Consider the following 15,626-nt stretch of genomic DNA (forward strand, 5'->3'; position numbering starts at 1 on the left):
TCACTCCTGATTAAGGATCCCTGCCCTTAAGAAATACACATATGGGGGCTGAGGCTCAGGGTAGAGTGCTCACCTGACATGCAATACATTTAACAAAAAAGAAATACACATATAGGAGGTTTCTTTAAAATATACAACTATGTCAAAGCTGGGCATGGTGGCATGTGCCTGTAATCCCAATGACTCTAGAGGCTGAGGCAGGAGAAGTGCAAGTTCAAGCCAGCCACAGCAATTTAACAAGACCCTGAGAAACTTAGTGAAACCCTGTCTCAAAATTAAAAAATAAAGGTGAGGGATATAGCTCAACACCTTGGGTTCAATTCTCAGCACCAATACAAAAACAAATATATGAATATGCATATATATAAAAATCACATGTGTATATATGTGTATGTATATGTACATATGTATGTGCACACATATATATATATATATATACACATATATAAACAGATGTCAAAACGTATTTGTGTGTAAATAGAAATGCAACCTATTATTAGTAAATTGCTTTTTTCATTTAACTGAACTTTTTGTGAACATCCCTCCAGATCAAATCGTAGAGCTAACATTTTATATAATCGATGCATGGTATTCCCTACTATGAATATACTGTAATGTATTCAACTTGTCCCCCTCGATGAACATTCAGACTTCTAGTGTTTTGTCTTGCAAACAATGCTGCAGTGCACGTCCATCTAGGCGCATCAGCCTGATATTCTGGAGCTTTTGTTTCTGAGGAACTGGGTCAAAGGATGTGTGTGTTAAACATTTTAATACATGGCCAGATTGTTTTCCCTAAAATTTGGAGCAATTCATGCTCCCTCCAGTAGGGTGCGTATTTGTTCCCACCTCCAAGGAGAGAGTTACCAGGGCCTTCCGCCAAGTTTGCAAGAACTGGATAAATAAAAAAAATGAGATGCTGTTTGGCTGTGGGTGCTCAATTCCCTGACTCCTAAGGCAGCTGAACACCTTTCAAATATTTATTGATTATTTTCCTTTCCTCGGGGCTGTGAACTGTTGGGCTCAGCCACTCAGGTAAACTATCTAACCTTTTTTTGCCTTAATTTCATTTTCTTTTTGTTATTATTCTTATTGACATGTAATAATTGTACATATTAATGGAGTTTGGTGTGATATTTCCACACATGCATCCAGCATGCGCTGATCAAATCCAACTTCCTTTTATTCCCTCCCCCCCAACATACACACCCTTCCCAAACTCCAGTGCTCACTATTCAACATGCAGGTCAACTTTGTTTAGCATTCGCACAGAAGAGGGAACATGTGGTTCTTGTTTTCTTGTCTGGCTTATTTCACTTAAAATAATGTCCTTCAGTTCACCCAAGTGCCTATCAGTTGTAAGTGCTCAGGAAATGTTACCTTAAAAATCATCCACTTAGGAGCTGGGGTTGTAGCTCAGTAATAGAGTGCTTGCTTTGCATGTGTGAGGCACTGGGTTTGATCCTCAGCACCACATAAAAATAAAGATATCGTGTCCATCTGCAACTAAAAAAAATTTTTTTAAATCATCCACTCAGCCAGGCATGATGATGCATGCCTGTAATCCCAGTGGCTGGGGAGGCTGAGTCAGGAGGATCCCAAGTTCAAAGCCAGCCTTGGAAGCCAATCCTCAAAAACTAAAGGCCGATGTTTTCTCTGACATGCTAATTCACAACAAGGTGGGGGGCACTAGAGAAGAACCAAGTTACTTTAGATTAGATAGAGGGAAGTGAAAGGGAGGAAAGAGGAGGGGAGGGGAGGGGATGTGGGGGTAGGAAAGACAGTAGAATGAAACAGACGTCATTACTGTATGTATACATGTGACTACATGACCAATATGATTCTACAACATGTACTCTCAGAAAAATGAGAACTTATATCCCATATATGTATGATATATCAAAGTGCATAAAGCATTCTACTGTCATGTATAACTAATTAAAACAAACTAAAAAATTAATTAAAAGATAGAAGAAAAAAAAGCCAGCCTTGGCAAAGCCCTAAGCAACTTAGCAAGACCCTGTCTCTCTCTCTCTCTCTCTCTCTCTCTCTCTATCTATATATATATATATATATATATATATATATTTTTTTTTTTTTTTTTTTTTTTTTTTTTTAAGGGCTAGGCTTGTGGTTCAGTGGTTCAAGCCCTGGTACCTAAATAAATAAATAGATTTATTGTATTTGTAGTTGCTTGTATTTACCTAAAGGAAATCTGGAAGGACTCACAGGAAACTAAATCAAGCTGCTATCTCTACCTGCATGGAGGAGTGGAGGTAGGGGAAACTAGGTAGAAAGGAGACTTTTCACTCCTTTTCACCTCTTACATCATCATCATCATTATTATTATTATTATTATCATCATCGTCATTATTTTGTACCAGGAGCACTTAACCACTGAGCCATATCCCCAGCTGATTTTGTTTTTTATTTAGAAACAAGGTCTCACTGAGTTGTTCAGGACTTTGCTAAGTTGCTGAGGCTGGCTTTGAACTTGCGATCTTCCTGCCTTGACTTCCTGAGCCTCTGGGATTACAGGCATGTGCCACCTCACCCAGTGCCCTCTCACATCATTTGAGAAATATCACAAACATTTTCAAAATTGGCTATTGATACTCTTCTTTAGAGTTTATCTTATTGATTCTTCTTGGACATTAGAAAAAGTATGTTGAGTCCTTTTCATGGGCCAATGCTGGTCACTTTTCAAGAGTAAGCAAAACCCAGTTTCTGCCTTGAATCAACGGCAAAAAAGGTGGGGAGCAGGGGCGTCCTTGGTTTTGGCAAATTCCACAAAGCTTGAAGTATTGGGGTCAAAAAAGCATCTTTGTCTTCATTTCTGTTGCCTGAGAAGCAGCTCTGAGCCCTGGTGGGCCACAGAGGCCCTGAGTTCTGGAGAATGTGAACTCAGCCAGTTTTTCATTAGGGCGGGCAGTGGGGAGGTGCTGCCCCCAGGCCTGCTGGGCTCCGCCATCAACCCAGGACAGCTTGGCAGCCAGGCCCCCTCTGGAGGCCCCAGGAAGATAGGACAAAGTGACCCGGCCGAGCTGCAGGTCAAGAGTGAAGAATGGAGCATTTTATATGCAGACAACACAAATCCAAAATGGGTCGCCTGGAATCGCTCTCAGCCTGGGGCCCGGCTAGCAGGGCTCAAAGGGCTCAGAGGAGGCTTTTTATTTAAAACACTTTTTTTTATTTAATTTTATTTTAAGAAACAAAAGGAGGGGCTGCCGTTGTGCCTCAGTGGTAGAGCACTTGCCTGGCATGTGTGAAGTCCTGGGTTCGATCCTCAGCACCACATATAAATACATAAATAAATAAAATAAAACATCCATTTACAACTAAAAAAAAAAGAAGAAGAAACAAAAGGAGCCTAGTGAAACAGGAGAGCGTCCCAGGGCACCTCCCAAGGCCCAGGACTCTTCTCTTCCCACCCCCATGTCCTATTCCTTGAGTGCCACTGACTCCCCTAAGTGTCCCATCTGTGAAACCCAACATCCCTCTCTCCCCTGCATCTGCCTCTTCCTTCCCTTTTTCTCCTTCCCCCCCCCCAGACCCCTCCTTCTGAAGGTGCTGCAGGGGAAGGGCCTTGGTGAGGCTGACCACCCTGGGCATGGCAGCGGCGGCCTCCGGTGAGGCTGGCCAAGGCAGCACAGGGAGTGTGCAGGTGCCGGACAATGCCCACACCCCTCCCCGGCCTTCTGCGAGCTCCAGCCAGCCCAGCTGACAAGCAGAGGGCGAGGGACCTGTGTCGCAGCTGTGGAGGAGAGCCTCCAGGCACAGAGGCAGGGAGAAGGGCAGAGGATGGCTGTGAAGGGGCAAGCTGGGGACTATCAGTGCTATGCTCTCTCTGGGACAGACCTGGTCATATGGTTCAGCCACACTGTCACTGGCGTGCTCAGTCCCTTGCCCCTTGCCCCACTGGCACCCAACACTAAATGTTCTCTTGGTTTTTGCTTCCAAAGGACTTGGTACTGCTGGGTACCACCACAGGCTATGGTCCTCACCCCTGTGGTGGGATGATGGGAGGTTGGGAGCCTGGTGCTTCTTTCCCCCACTGTGCTTAATCCCAGTCCTTCCTACCTTGCATTTTGTTCCACCAGCCTCCATTTCTCCTCTTCCCCTTCCTTCATCTCTCCCTTTTGGTCTTCTTAAAAAAAAACTCTCCAGGCTTCTCCTCCCCAGGACTGCCCTTTACCTGCCAGCTATATACCTCCTCCCTGTATCAGGCGCCTTCCCCCAGCCTTCAAGGATGATGAATGTCTTTGTCCATTTCTGTTGCTACAGCAAAATACCCGAGACCGAGTAACTTGTAAAGAAAAGAGGTTTATTTGGCTCACAGTTCTGGAGATCCAAGATCCACCAGCTTCTGCTCAGCTTTGGTGAGGGCCTCATGGTGAGGCTGAAGAATCGTGGAAGCAGGTGCAGAGAAGGTCCTGGTGAGACAGGAAGCCAGAAAGTGGGCCTGTCTTGCTCTTTTATAAGAACACACTGTCATGCAAGAAACTCACTGTGTGAGGCCAGCAGTAAGCCCTCCTGAGGGTGATGCCCCCAGTGATCCAACCTCTTTCCACCTTGTAAAAATGCCACCACCTCTTAATATTGCCACACTGAAGACCAGGCTGCCAACCCACAAACCCTTAGGGGACAGACCACCTTCTAACCACAGCACTGAGACCCAGGTCTCTCCTTGCCACACGCGTCTCTCAGTCATCCATCTCCTCCCGTGTACTTCCAGATGCTTAGGAGAGTCGTGACCTCACCCGCTGCTTTCTGATCCTTTGGTGCCTTGAAATTCTGATACTAAGGTCACTCTTGGGTTCCTAGCTGCCCAACTCTGGACCCTGTCTACAACTGCTTCTCTTCCTCACCTTCTTGCTTTGACCCACCTCCTCATCCTCCTCAGATCTAAGCTTATTCAACCTCAGCCTCTCTGCCTTTCTTCTTGAGCCTCCTTCCTCTGTGGGTTTGGTTTCCGGCTGCCATTATTTCATTCAGCTTCTAGGAACATATCCAAAAGAACTGAAAACATGAGTCCACAGAAAAACTTGTACACAAATACACACAACAGCATTAGCCATAATAACCAAAGAGTGGAACAACCCAAATGCACACCCATGGATAAACTGATAAATAGAATGTAATATATTCACCAAATGGAATATTACTCGGCTGGTAAAAAAGAAATGAAGTCCAGGTATGTGCTACAACGTGGGTGATCCTTGAATACATATGCCAAATGGAAGAAGCCAGACATGAAAGACCACATTTATTTTTTATTTTTTTGGTACCAGGAATTGAACCCAGAGGTGCTTAACCACAGAGCCACATCCCCAGCCCTCTTTATCATTTTTTATTTTGAGACAGGGTCTTGCTAAGTTGCTAAGGGCGGCCTTGAAATTGCCATTCACCTGCCTCAGCCTCCCGAGTCGCTGAGATTACAGGTCTGTGCCACTGTACCCAGCTTTGTGGTTCCATTTAAACGAAATATCCAGAATAAGCCATAGCAGTAGTGCATGCCTATGATCCCAGTGACTCAGGAGGCTGAGGCAGGAAAATCTCAAGTTTGAGAGCAGTCAGGGTGCAAAGGCCTTGTCACTAGGTAATATTAAAAGGACCAGGGATGTAACAAAGTGGGATAGTGCTTGCCTAGAATACCCAAGGCCATAGATTCACTCCCCAGTACCAAAAAAAACAAAAACAAACTTTGAAATAGGTGAATTCATAGAGACAGAAAGTAGATCGGTGGTTTCCTGTGAGAAAGGAGAAATGGGCAGTATTTGCTGATGGGTAGCTTGGTTTCTCTTTTGAGAATGTTTTGAAATTAGATACTGCTAATTATCGCAAAACCTTGTGAACTTCTAAAAACCACTGAACTGTACCCTTTAAAAGTGTGAATTTTCTTCAGGTGTGGTGGCACACAACTGTAATCCCAGCAGTTTGGGAGGCTGAGGTAGGGGGATCATAAATTTGAGACCAGCCTCAACAACTTAGCAAGACCAGTCTCAAAATAAAAAACAAAAAGGGTGAGGGATGTATCTCAGTGGTAAAGCGCTCCTGGGTTCAATCCCCAGGACCAAAAAATGGTGAGGGACATGGGGGCAGTGGCACATGACTGTAATCCCAGCGGCTCAGGAGGCTGAGACAGGAGGATCTCGAATTCAAAGCCAGCCTTGGCAACTGTGAGGCACTAAGCAACTCAGTGAGAACCTGTCTCTAAATAAAATACAAAATAGGGTGGGGGATGTGGCTCAGTGGTCAAGTGTCCCTGAGTTGAATCCCCAGTACAAAAATAAATAAATAAATAAAATAAAATAATGAAGAGGGTGAAATTTATGGTATTTAAATTACATCTCAATTTTTAATTTTTTAAAAATTTTTATATATTTATTTTTTAGTTGTAGTTGGACACAATACCTTTGTTTTATTCATCTATCTTTATAGGCCCAGGATGGAACCCAGTGCCTTGCATGTGCAAGGTGAGTGCTCTACTGCTGAGCCACAACCCCAGCCCCTACATCTCAATTTTTAAAAATCAAACCATCTTAGTCTATTTTCTGTTACTGTAACATAACACCTAAGACTGGTTAATTTATGAAGGAAAGAGGTTCATTTTTCAACTCTTGCTTCTGAACATGGTCAGGGCCTTACTGCAGAAGGGCAGAAGACAGAAGGAGATAAATGGGGCCAGATGTAGCAAGGCAGTGGGTGAGAGATGGCTCAGCCGTCTCTGGTGCTGCTAGGGCTGTATCTACTTTTCCCTCCTGTTAAGGGATGAGCTCACAAAGGCAGAGCCTCCTGGGACACATGCATACACCTTGCATAAGGCTCAGCACACAATAAGTATTCACTAATTCGACTGCAAGAAAGACAACCACGCTGGTTTGGTGAGGCCGTGAGAAGAAACTGTAGTAAGCATGCCCCACATGTCTACATTCAAGGAATAAACTAAGGAACCTGTGGGCTGTGGGGACAGCTCATCTGAACTGAGCACTCACCTCAAACAACAATCCAGAGACCTCATTAACGTTCAGTGCCAGACTTGCTGTCCATTCACAACAATCACATTAGACTTCCTGAACAAAATTGGCTTTTCATTCTCTTTGCAGTTTCTATGTTCTATCTTTCTCTAATGACTGTTTTGAAATCAGTCAGTAGAATATGGAGAACAAGGCCTGGCCTCCAGAATAAAAGACACACAACTTCAAATGGCCCTGGACCTAGCGGCTGTATAACTTACTTAAGCCCCGTGAATCTCCAATTTCCCTTTTTTATAGTGTTAAAAGACAAAATTACAACAAATCTAGTTCAAAGATCTTAATTGGCTCTTATTTGTGATTCCAGAATGAGGGCAACATCTCAGTCCATAAAAAGAATGAGTGTTCCAATAAGCTAAGCAGAGAAGTTTGGTTTTATAGACAGAAAAGGGCTGAGGAAAGCAGAAACCGAACAAGAAGTAGATTGGTGGGCTTGGGATGTGGCTCAAGCGGTAGCACGCTTGCCTGGCATGCGTGCGGCCCGGGTTCGATCCTCAGCACCACATACAAACAAAGATGTTGTGTCCGCCGAAAACTAAAAAATAAATATTAAAAAAATTCTTAAAAAAAAAAAGAAGTAGATTGGTTGTTTCAATTACTTTCCTTATTCATTTAAAACCGAGGGGACATCCTTAGCATGCCAGCCCAGGTAAAGTGGCCCCTTTATAATTAGTTGCTATGAAGCTCCTAGTGTTGATGTCTAAACGACTGGTTTCAGAGTTCAGAGTTCAGTTTGATTACTGGCACCTAGCATGAGTATGCCATTCTGATTTAGTCTGCTCTACTGGAGCCTAGCCCAGGAACCTGTTGAAAACAACGGCCTCTTATGGGTAGGAGTGTCATAAAGGTTAAATTACAATGTATGTGGTACATGTAAGCACATACTAAGTGACCAATAAATGGTACTCACATGAAGAGGAAGATTGTAAGTGAGTATAATAACTGAAAGTATCACTCCACCAGGCCAATTTTTGTAAGAATAAGCAGTCACTCGCATAGGAGGATTTGGAAGGAGAAGGCCACCTTGCCTGCAGTGATTTTTTTTCTTTGAGATGGGGTCTTAAAGTGAGGGCAAGCCAGGCATGTTGGTGCATACCTCTAATCCCAGTGGCTTAGGAGGCTGAGGCAGGAGGATCTCAAGTTCAAAGCCAGCCTCAGCAACTTAGTGAGGCCCTCAGCAACTTGGTGAGGCTCTGTCTCTAAATAAAAAATGAAAAGATCTGTAAATGTGGCTCAATGGTTAAGCATCCCTGGATTCGATCCCCAGTACTAAAAAAAAAAAAAAGTGAGGCCAAAGGCCAAAACCCTGAGAGACTCGGGGAAACACTGGCCAACATCAACAAGACCCCTGGGCTTGAGTCCCAGCTCTCATAACCCATTGTACGGCTCCAGGCAGGGCAGGTGGTCTCAAGCCTTAGTTTCTTCATCTGAAAAATATTCCTAGTAATAGCACCCTCCAGCCTGCCATGAGGATCAAATGAGGTGATGTTTCTGGAAGCAATTTGTACAATGAAAAAGGATTATTCTTGTATAGGTTATTATTCTCAATTTTGCCTGGGGTTTGCTGTCTCTTTATATTAAACTGTCAAATGGTGCTCATTAAATGGATCCACCTAAACATTTAAAATGGCAGGGGTTCTGCAAAGAGCAGGAATGAGTTCAGAGCGACTGCTGTCAACCTCTTCAAAATTCCTTGTGACAACTGGAAGTCAGATGAATTAATGGGTCCAAGCTCCTGAAGGAATCCATCAAAAGTAGCAAAAGGTCAAGTAGTAATTGGGAAGACACGCAAACACACCAGGGCCGCTGCCTTCTGGCGCATCCTATCCTGGCTTCCGAAACGGGGCTCCCTCTGGGCACAAACCTTGCCAGATTTCTGGCTACAATGTGGCAAAGCTCTGCTCAACTCAGCCCTAAGGTCCTGGAGGATCACTCATTAGTCATCCACCATGCTTACTTAAAAATCAGTTTCCCCACCCTCCACCCCAAAAAACTCAGTTTCCCAGATATAGGGTGGGAATTTTCACTGATAACAGGAGTGGTTGAGACTAAGGGGAAAAAAAATGTGTGTGTGTGTGTGTGTGTGTAGATGGCCTAGCTCGATGCCAGATGCAGTGCCAGGGCTCAACCAGTGTTTGCAGAGTGCAACTCTAAGGGCCCACATACCCCGAAACTCACACACACACTCATGAACACGCAGATACACTCCCAGGAAAGCAAACTGTGGCACTTGTGAGCCCTGGAAGGTGTTAGGAGCCGAGTACACTGCACACTGTGGTGTCTCAACTTTGGAAAGATCTGGAAGGTCTAGTGGCCTATGGTCTGTTCCAAATTCAAGTCTTGATGCCACCCCTAGTGCCCTCACCAGTAAAATGCACATCAGGGTCTCCAGGCTGAGTGACTTAACAAGCTTAAGAGCAGCGCAGATTGATAGCTGGGATGACGTCAGCGCGTCAATGCGTGGCCTGCAGGGGCATGAAGCCTATCGGTCTGCGCCGGTGGGTCTGCGCACGCGGCTGCGCTCGCGCTGTGAGCAGGCTTCGCAGCTGCGCATGCGGGAACGCGGCGCCTGTTGCCCCGCCAGGTGCAACGTTGCCCCCCACAGCCCGGCCGCCCGGGCCTTGGCAGCCTGATCCTGCTGCCTGCCCGCGCTCGCTGGCGGCCACCCTGGCCTCCTCCATCTCAGCTCAGTGGGTAGGATCGGCAGCGCCACTTGACAGGTGAGAAAACCAAAGCTGAGGAACCAGGCGCTGGTGGCCGGTGGCAGGCGCGTGACCAGTCCAGAGCCCAGTCAGGACTCGTGTGGGTCCCCTTGTGTGTTTCCCGCTGGCTCTGTGCTGGGTGCCGGGGAGGCCCACACCAAGATGGCCAGGCCTGGTCCCCTCCCTGTGCCCAAGAGGGATAGGCCTCCTCCCCTGTGCCAAGGCCTGCCTTCTTGAGATGGACCTTTTTCAAACTCGCTTGAAAAAAAAAAAAAATGGCTTATGATTTGGTTGACTCAGGGAGTTGTATTTTCTTTGTTTCAAAATTTTAAACTTAATTATTATTTTTGGTACTGGACCCAAGGGTACTCTACCAATGACTTGTATCCTCCTGTCTCTCTTTCTCTCTCTCTTTTTTTTTTAAGGAGACTAGGTCTTGTTAAGTTGCCCAGGTCAGTGACCTCAAACTGTGATCCTCCTGCCTCAGCCTCCTCAGTTGCTGGGATTACAGGCATCTATCACTAGCCCAGTGTGTTTTCTTTCTTAATAATCTCCAGGGCACAGAGGATAGTTACTGTTGCTTTTTCCATAAAGATATTCCGTTCCCAGTCCCTGCCCAGTTTGATGGATGTGGAGTTTATGGCCCTGGAGACTGTTTTACTTTTCTCTGTGGCTAAAACTCATCTCGTTTCATCTTTCAGATTGTGAGCTGAGTGCCTGCTGACCAGAGCCTCTCCCCTTGCTACTAAATATTTGTTTAAATGGACAGATATAAAACATGGTGTTATAATAAGGCACCTTGAGAAAGCAATATCACAGAAATAGGGCAACTGTAATATTCTGAATTAATCTTGGCTCCTTTGACATAAAAGCTCACAGCATTTTGGATTTTATAATTGTTTGGCCTCATGGCTATACCTTGAGATAGATTATTTCATTTTACTTATAGCTGGGAAAGTAAAAGAACAAAGAACTGAGGCGATATGTTGAAATCACACTGTGAGACCATGATGGAGACTGGGGGATGTTGTAAGGCACAGGCTCTGGGTTGGGGTTTGCAGGATTTGGAGAGGGAGCCACAGTCCCTGGGCTATATTGGAGAGTGACTTACAAGGCTGAGCCAGCCAAGGGCACTGAGATTGAAGAGAGTTGCTGGGGGTGTAGCTCCATGGTAGAGCATTTGCCCAGAATGCATGAAGCTCTGGGTTCCATCCCCGCATGCATACACACATGCATTCCTTCACACACATCATACTGCACATATTTACATATATGCACATACATGTACACAAATCACACATACACATGTATACATATATGCTGATGAATGTACTTATGTACACACATTGCACATACACACACACACAGATGTATACATATATGCACATGCATATATAGTGCACACATTTGCATATATACACAAACATATGTACACACATTACACATGCACACATTTGCATGTACACATGTACTTATAAATATTTATATATGTATGTAAGTGTGTGATGTGTGTGGATACACACACACACACACACACACGCAAATAATTGCAGTTCTTTGAAAAGAATTCAAGTGAGATTGAGGAGGAACTGGTCCTGGGTGTCTGGTTGGGTATTAGGAGCTTGAGGAGAAGTAGTAAAGATAAATGTTAATCCTGTCTCCCCATTGACTGTAGCAGCACCTCTGACCACTCCTGGCTTCCAGTCACGACACCTAGCATACAGGCCTGAGCATGTGGGACTAACCAGATGGATCGCTTTGCACTGATTCAGGATCACTATGTTCACATTGTGAAAGCTCTGAAGTTGGGTTGGGTCCCTTAATTGTTGGTATCCTTTCTTGTATTGTCTCTCACTGGGCAACGGTTTGTCTGTCTCAGTGGCACAGAAAGTCACAGAGCCCTTAAAATCAGTGGCATTTACCTCTGATAAAGGGGGATGGTCAGCTATAATGTAGTTGGTTGCAGATATCAGAGTTAAGAGACTCAAGCCAAAAAGATAACCTGTTATCCAACTCTACTACTATTTCTTCCTCTTTGAAAATGTTTATGTTTTCAAGGAGGGTGAAGGAACAGATTAGTAAAAGCTTATATATATATGTGTATATATATATATATATATATATATATATATATGGGCTACTTTGTGAGTTAGAAAGGGAAGAAAGAGCTAGTGTGTGTCTTCTTTGCAGGTGAAGTGGGAATGCCATGTAACCGCTGGCAGATCAGAACCTTTGAGTGACATGTGCTTGAAGGCAGCCAGACTTAGCTGCCCACTGATCAGGTAGCCCTGGTTCACAAACTTTGGGACTGGCCAGTCTGAACATACTGCTGAGCCCATGAGCAGTGGCCCTAGGTCTGTCTGTGGCAGAGACCCTTTCTTTGCTGCTGGTTCTTCCAGGACAGAGACCTTGTCGTCCTCCTCCTCGGTTTCCCAAGGCCTGACACATGGCAGATGCTGAATTGGGGCTTGTGTCCTTGGAACTGTATTGAACCGGCTGGCATGAGCTGCCTTCCTGGTACCCAAGTAGAAGCCATTCATCTTGGGGGCCTCATTCTGTGAGCGAGGGCTGCGGGGGGCCCTGGAGCTCCCTGGCCTTGTGAGCTTATGGGAGACCGCATTCCTCCCCAGCCATGCTCATTTCCAACACTTGGCTTCTCAAATGAAATTTGGGATTTAGTCCACTCATAAATCAGAGCCCACCTGCATGTCACCTCATTTGGTGACTTTGCCCCCAGAGAGCTTCACTAATTAAGCTTCAGAGTATTTAAGTCCCAGGTTTCACAGTAGGTTACCTGTGCCAGGTATGGTATTTAACAGGTGAGCAGGTCTCCAGCTGGGGGGGGAAATTAGACAGATGAGTGAGAATCTGCAGGAGACATGAGGCCAGGGCTCACCCTCTGCCCTCTGTCCAAAGACCTGGGGCTGAACTTGACCCCTGTGCCCCACTACCCCTCCCTGGCTGACTTGTGGTCCTTCTAGAAATAGACACTTGGAGCATGTAAGACTTGTCCTGGCCTGCTGCTGAGCTCGTTGTTTGTATGGAAAAGGAGACTTTGAGCAAGTTACCACTCTCTCCTTTTGGACACAAGCACTGTGCTTGAGGATGCTGCCACAGCCACCTCCAGTCTGCTAGTTTTTTTTTTTTGTTAATCTTTGAGGATGACTTTGGGGGTGTTTTCATAATAAATGTCCCATGGTTTTCCAGATTACAGTTGGATTTGTGGGAAGTACTGTTGATCACCATAGGTTTTTTTTTTGGGGGGGGGAAACAAAACAAAAAATCATCAGTGGATAGGAAAACTAGGAACTGAAAGTATGATGAGAAACAATGTTTAGTCTGAAAGCATCTTAAAATATCTTTGTTAATTATCAAGGGGAAGACCATGGTACTACAGCAGAGAGACCTGGCAGATTCCACTTTAGCCAAGGGATGGAAATTAGCAACACCAGCAAACAGATGGATAGACATCAAGTGCCTTCTGATAGGACGTACTGAGAAGGATACAGCTTCACATCCATGTATTCTTGCAATCACAAGGAAGCAGCACAAAAGCCCAAACTGATGGACTACAAAATAACTGGCCAGTACTCAACAGCATCAAAATCACATATTAACACCATAAAGGCACACACACTGGAGAAAAATAATGATAAAACATTATCCAAACCAGGCCCCGGGCTGGATGCTGGGTGTTCTTACAAATTAGCCTGCCTCAGGTGTTTCATTGTAGTTACGAACAACTGACTAATACAGAAGATAAGTTCATTCTATCTCTTTGAAACTATCTGGCTTTATCTATATAAATAAAAATATCTATTTCCTGAGAGTCATCAGTTTGACAGCCAGGTACATTCCCAAAAAGAGGGAGAGAGGGGAGGGAGTTGTGTAACAGTGTTCATTATTCATAATAGTAAAAAAATGAAGCTGAGCGTGGTGGCACATGCCTATAATCTCAGCAGCTTGCAAGGCGGAGGCAGGAGGATGGCAAGTTCAAAGCCAGACTCAGCAAGTTAGCGAGGTGCTAAGCAACTCAGTGAGACCCTATCTCTAATAAAATACAAAATAGGGCTGGGGATGTGGCTCAGTGGTCAAGTGCCCCTGAGTTCAATCCCTGGTACTGAAAAAAAAAAAATGAGAAAGAGTGACATCCATCATTAGCAGAACAACTAAATAGATATTTGTATGATGGAGTACTATACAGTGATGACACTGACAGTGAACATTGACACAAGTAGCATTGCACAAAAGAAGCCAGAAACAAAGAATCTATACTATCTGGTTTCATATTTTAAAATAGGCAAAATGAGCCTGTGGTGTTAGGGTCTCACCTTTGGGGCAGCAGCTGGGAGTGCTAGTTGGGAGGGAGATGAGGGGAGCTCTGGATGGAGCTAATGTGCTATTATTTTTCCTTGGGTAATGTCGTCTAGGTGGGTTTACTTTGTGCAGGTTCACTCAGCTGCATGCTTAGTCTGGTAGGCTTTTCTGCATGTGTCTTGGGCCCAGTCTCAGTGTTTGGTATGTTGCGTCTTCATGCACAGTGACCCCAGCCACTTTATTGGCTGAGAATCCATTCCGAACCAGGCCCCGGGCTGGACACTGGGTGCAGAGACAAGGCTTCCCTTCTACACTGAAGGACCGAAGAAGAGAACCAGCTGGCTAGTGTGGCAAAGACACACAGAGCTTCCTCATAAGGATGAAGCGGACCAGAAATATTGTATCATTCCTGCAGTCAGCGGTGACATGTTTGCTCCTCTGATCCGCTTTAAAGAGCTCCCCCAAGAGGACTCCCCTGCCCCTCAAGAACTGCTCAACTTGCAAACACAGACATGCCGGCTAGGGGACCTTGAGGGGTGGCCAAATCGGGAACAGCACAGCCGTCCATTCCAGAGTGCAACAAAGGCTGGCATTATGTCACGGGGACTTGGGGCTCGGCATTGTTGGGATGACAGAGAGCACTTGTGCTCAGAAAAGAAGCTGCTCTGAAAAGGAGAAAGAAAGCATCTTCCCCCCTCGCCCCCTTCGCCCCCCTCGCCCCCTTCGCCCCCCTCGCCCCCCTCGCCCCCTTCGCCCCCCTCGCCCCCCTCGCCCCCCTCGCCCATGTGGCTTTGGCTGTGGGAGCTGGTTGCATGGGCGCATCAGCAGTTTCTTTTTATATTTGGTTTTAGCATCTCCAGGGACTTGGGAGCACTGACACGTTTGCTTGGTTTGCTGGTAGAAGTTTTCTTGTCTTTGGCAGATGTTGCAGATTCGTTTGGTGCTTTTAAGATCCTCAGATGAAAGCATTTTTGAAGAGCAGATGCTAATTCTTTCCTCGCCTGTAGATCCTCAGAATGCATTATCACTCACATGGAATTTTTCTAGAAGGCCCAAGCATTACTTTTTTCTCTTTGCTTTGTTTTTCTTTCTTGCCTCTTGATCAGCAGTTACAGTGGGGGCACCTTTTCCTGGTTTCGTGTGGCTGGCTTCCTTTGTCCTTTTGGAAGCTCCTGCTTCAGCAGCAGCAGTGATCTTTGATTTTACTTTTCATGTATTTACCTTTTTTGGAGGGGTGGGGTGGGGAGATGGGGTCTTGCTATGTTGCCCATGCTGGCCTCAAACTCTTGGGCTCAAGCCATCTTCCTGCCTCAGCCTCCCAAGAAACTGGGACTACAAGTGCATGTCATTTCACCTGGCTGTGTTGTTTACTTTTTTGAAGCAGTTTTATTGAGACATAATTCATATATCATACAATTCACTCATTTAAAGCATGCAGTTCATAGTATGGTGCTACTTTTACCACAGTTTTAAGACATTTCCATCACCCCCCTATAGGGACACTCACATCCCTCATCTGTCATATCCAACTTCTCTCCTCTCTCCCAAGCCTAGACAACTGCTGGTTTGCTTC

This window comes from Marmota flaviventris, chromosome 14, assembly GCF_047511675.1.
Source record: "Marmota flaviventris isolate mMarFla1 chromosome 14, mMarFla1.hap1, whole genome shotgun sequence".
In the NCBI taxonomy this organism is placed as follows: domain Eukaryota; kingdom Metazoa; phylum Chordata; class Mammalia; order Rodentia; family Sciuridae; genus Marmota; species Marmota flaviventris.